This window comes from Vigna angularis, chromosome 2 (assembly GCF_016808095.1).
Source record: "Vigna angularis cultivar LongXiaoDou No.4 chromosome 2, ASM1680809v1, whole genome shotgun sequence".
NCBI lineage: Eukaryota > Viridiplantae > Streptophyta > Magnoliopsida > Fabales > Fabaceae > Vigna > Vigna angularis.
This window is the reverse complement of record NC_068971.1, coordinates 20,370,466-20,375,437: the sequence shown is the minus strand read 5'-3', so window position 1 is coordinate 20,375,437 and position 4,972 is coordinate 20,370,466. Positions and strand designations below refer to the sequence as shown.

General features: G+C 34.2%; 1 long non-coding RNA gene across 1 annotated transcript; it reads left to right on the top strand.

The window, feature by feature from the left end:
• Positions 1-895: 895 nt before the first annotated feature.
• LOC108328640 (uncharacterized) lies at positions 896-4,760 on the top strand. The gene is made up of 4 exons (XR_008247041.1): positions 896-1,184; positions 1,295-1,421; positions 2,266-2,357; positions 4,530-4,760. It is a non-coding gene; the product is annotated as an uncharacterized LOC108328640 (long non-coding RNA).
• The last annotated feature ends 212 nt before the right edge of the window (positions 4,761-4,972 follow it).

Sequence of the window (4,972 nt, the reverse complement as noted above, 5' to 3'; positions counted from 1 at the left end):
CTCGCTATGGGCATTATGAATACGTGGTGATGCCTTTTGGAGTAACGAACGCTCCAGCCGTGTTCATGGAGTATATGAACCGCATCTTCAGGCCTTATTTGGATAAGTTTGTGGTCGTCTTCATAGATGATATTCTCATCTATTCCAAGACCGAAGACGAGCATGAAGAGCATCTTAGACTTGTACTTGGAGTGTTGCGGGAGAAGGAGTTGTATGCCAAGTTGTCTAAATGTGAATTCTGGATGAAGGAGATTCAGTTTTTGGGGCATGTGGTGTCGGCTGGAGGCATCTCGGTAGATCCAGCGAAAGTACGAGCGGTACTGGAGTGGGAGAGTCCGCGTTCGGTCACTGAGGTGCGTAGTTTTGTTGGACTCGCGGGCTACTACAGACGTTTCATTGAAGGATTTGCTAAGATAGTAGCGCCGCTAACTCAGTTGACTCGTAAAGATCAGCCGTTCGCTTGGACCGATCGTTGTGAAGCCAGCTTCCAAGAGTTGAAAGTGAAATTAACGAGCGCTCCAATGTTGGTCATTCCAGACACGGGCAAGCCTTTCGAAGTGTATTGTGATGCGTGCCACCAAGGTCTAGGTTGTGTACTGATGCAAGAAAAGCGAGCGGTAGCGTACGCATCCCGCACTACAAGAAATATTGAAATTATATATGGATTAATATATACGGATTTTAAAAAAAAATTACATACAAATATTATATACGGATATTTATCCATATATAAAGTTGGCACGTTGGCGGGAAAATTTCATAAAGATATATCCCATGTAATTTTCATTAACCGTGTGTAAGTAGAATGAAGTATATTATATACGGATTTCAAAAATAATTTAAAAAAAATGTATTTTTGATTAATTAGAAGCTGAAACCTATCATTCACTCTTTACTATCCTCTCGAACCGCCGAGCTACTCTCTCTGAAAACCTCGAGCTATCTCTCTCCTCGAACCCTCGAGTCCTTTCTCTCTCGAACCCTGGAGCTCTCGCCGTCCCTCTCTCGAGCCGTCTTCGCTCTCCCTGTCCCTCTCTCCAGCCCTCTTCACAGTCCATGTCCGTCGTGCTCTGCTTCTGTGTCCTCTCTCTCTGTCGAAGTGTCCGTCGTGTTCCGGCGTTCACTAAGCAATCTCCTTGTTCGTCGGGTGTCGTAGTTGGACGCTGAAGGAGTCTCTTCATCTGGTAAGTAAACCCTAATCCTAATGCTTAGTAATCGACGAAATCGTTAATCGCGAACCCTAATCTTTTTCATTTTTTGTTTTATTTGACACATTTGTGGTTGGTCTCGCAAGCCGTGGTTGGAGTGTTAGGAAGCATCGATTGAGGCTAGTGTTTGGTGGTTTAAGAAGATTGTCAGTGGTATGTAGGACTGAGACATATACCATTTGATTATGAAGGCCCTTAGTGAAGGGACCAAAGGTGAGTGAGTTCCTTTGCCTTTTGAAGTTTCTTAGATGCAGAAAAAATTGTTTGTACTGTGTTCTTTTGCTTCATTTGCTTAATAATATGTTGTTATGGGTTTTACTTCTTCTGCCAGATTTAGATCCATCGTGGTGATATAACCGCCTTTGATAATTTGCCTGTATAGAGAAATTGAATGCTTTTTTAATGTTTATGACGCAATGCGTTTGTAATTAATGAGTGTATTAATTTTTTTTATAATAAAAATTATATGCTTTGGCCTGCAATGGATTGTGTAGTTCGCTGTTGATGGGGATCCGTTAATTACTCAGTTTGATTCTTTGTGATGCGTGTGCATGAGGTGTCATATGTGTTAAGATGCTGATGGGAAGGACTGTGGTCAAAATATTTCCAGTGCTTTGTTAAATATTTCCAGTGCCTATGGTTGTCATGAATCCTGTATAATATCTTTGCCCATCATTTGTAAGTGTATGTGTAGTATGCTTGAGAGAAAACTTTGACTATAACATATGCCATCTAGTCGACATTTAATTTAGTTCTTGGATGTCTACAATCACTGCCACTGTCTCTAAATCATTCTTGTTACATTTCTGCATAATTAGTATGCATGGTTATGTGATGCATTTCAACAATCTTGTTCTTTTTAATAGGAGTATTACATGGTTCAGATAAACTTTTATGTAAAACAGATCATTTTTGAATTTCATCTTGCTTATCATGTTTAAGTTTTTTGTATACATTACATTATTAGTTCTAAGACATCCTCACAAGAGAACTTTATGGCTTGTATAACTTCACTCTGATGTTGGTTCTTTCAACACTCTGCTTGGCATGGGAACAGGTAGCTGCACCGAACATGGCATGGACCTTTCGGGTTCTCCTTCCTCCGTGCTTAGTCTCTTTTTGGGTTCTCCTTCCTCTCTATTTGTTAAGGTACACAACCATGGAATCTTATTCTTCTCTTACCAAATTGTATCCCTTTAGTTTTGTTCTCATCTTGTATATTTGTTGTCTCTGCTTCCATTTTTATATCACTAGCGTTACTATTTAATGTGATCATTATATGTGATAATAATAAACAACATTTCCACATGAAGTTGGAGATGTATGAAGTGGTGCGAAGATGCAACTTATTTATCTGCACTCATAAGATAGGTGGGAATGGACACGTTAATTTTCTAATTATGCAGATGATCCAAACATCCTGAAACAAGTTATAGTTTAGTGATCTATAGCACTTAATACTTAACTTTGTCTGCTTGCAGTTATGGGTATAAAACTTTTTATTTGCAAACAACACAAATAGTTCAGACAGTTAAAGTAAACCTGAATTTAACAAATAAAGTCATTACTTCAAATTGAAACAACCACTACTAAGTACTAACCATTTCTATTTTAAGCATTCAGAATTAAAGCACATAAAAACTAATTTTGCAACGAGTATGCTTTATTCCTGACAATCACAGTAGTGCCTCAAAGTGAAACAAGGTTAGTATGATTGTATATCTAGTATAATTGGATAAGGTATGATTGTATTTATTTTTGGTCTAATAGAAGGATAAATGAATGGGGTTCTGGTGTTAATAAACTCTTGCAATTTTTATTTTAATGAATATTAAAATGACAATTTGCTCCTCTAATAAATACTAATTTGATTATGATGTTAATAACTTCAACTACTTTATAAATTTTTGCTATTTTTGTTATTATACCACGCATTACTATATTATAAAATTGTGACTTACAAATACTTAATTTGAAAATTTATTTTCTCTTATGGTGTGACAGGATATAATTCATTACTAGCAAAAAATAAATAATAATTTATACTAATAGTCATTCAAGACATGAATTGCATACTAGGTAGTAATTACTGGTTTGTAAACCATTTTCATGTGGGCCATTCGAATAGAACGTTCAGTAAAGAATAATAATTTTATTCAATTACTTTTTTACAATAATGTTTTAATTTATCAATGACTTTGGTCTCCAACTATATAAAGCCCAGAACCCCATTCTTTGTCATTGTTTGTTTTGAAGTATAACCTTTTTCTATTTCCAAAAAAACATTATATATACCAGATAATTATATATGTGTTTTTCTTAGACATACGTGTCCAGAATTTATTTCTTTGAAATGGCATGCTTAGAAAATAATTAACAGAGACAGTAACAACTTTGGCTACTTACATAACTCTTTTAGTTCAGGGACTATTTAGGATGTGGCAATTCTGTTATTAATGGATGATGAAAAAACCTTCTATTTTACTGCATTATTAGGGTCCAATAGAACATATAAAGATAGAAAAATAAAAAAATAAAAATAAAAAAGAGGTTAGGCAAGAAATAAGGAATGTGGAAGGATCGTTAGAGTATAATGGGGCATGATCCTTCATGTGATACTGATATTTGCAGCAAGAACTATTTCTTATTTCTTTCCTTCATCTATTAATCTATAAATTATATTATTGGTATCACTAAAAGAAAATTTTTATATTTTGTAGTGCTTCCCTAGCTTGCATTGTGTTTAATATTGATTAAATTGACCCTTGAAGTTGACCTTGTGCTGCTGATACCATAACCCTGAACCTGTTGCGCTTAATTAGAAGTATTGGATGCTGTCATGTGGGTATATAAGGGGTTAGTTTGCTTTTGTTTGTGTTATTTTTCTTCAGTGTTTGAATGTGAATGGGAATGTATGTTTTATATTGTGGGTTGGTTGTCTTGGTTGACAATTAAATGCGAAGTAGGTGGTATTTTGGTATGAATATCTTAGTTGTAATTCTCTGTAGTATGTTTGAGTGCATTTCAGATGTGATTATCATGCTTAGATGACTATATGAACTTACGAGATTATTAATGCAAGTTGGCTGAGAAAATATCAACTGATTAGGTAGGAATATATATAATGGGTCATGGACGCTATTGTGTTTTGGTTTGATGCTTGATTATGCTATGTAATGTAATCAACAACATATTATATATATATATATATATATATATATATATATATATATATATACATATATATGTGTGTGTGTGTGTGGGGGGGGGGGGGGGGGAATTGATACTGTTTTATGATCTCTTACCATTTTGCTAACACAGGGAAGAGAAAATAGCAAAGAAGAAAGGAGTTTTCGTTAGAGTTTTGATATGCATCCGAGAGACTGAGACAACAAGACAAACTTGAGGCTTAAAGCAGCAAGGAAGGGATTAGGAAACTTAAAAGAATCAAAGAACTTTGGAACTTTGTATAAATATATATTTTACACTTTTAACTATATACTTTAATTATGTTAGTTATTTGAAGTCACTCTTCTATATATATATATATATATATATATATATATATATATAGTTTGTGTATTTATTATTGTTGTATATATACATTTTAATAAAAACTCAGATATTCTGTACTATTTTTTGTAATTTGACAATTGTGTTTGACTCTTATTATATGTAGTTCTTAGTTATTGAGTGTAAATGTGAGATCATTTAATTTTTTTTTATAAAATCATAAAGTTACATACGGATTTTTTCGTATGTAA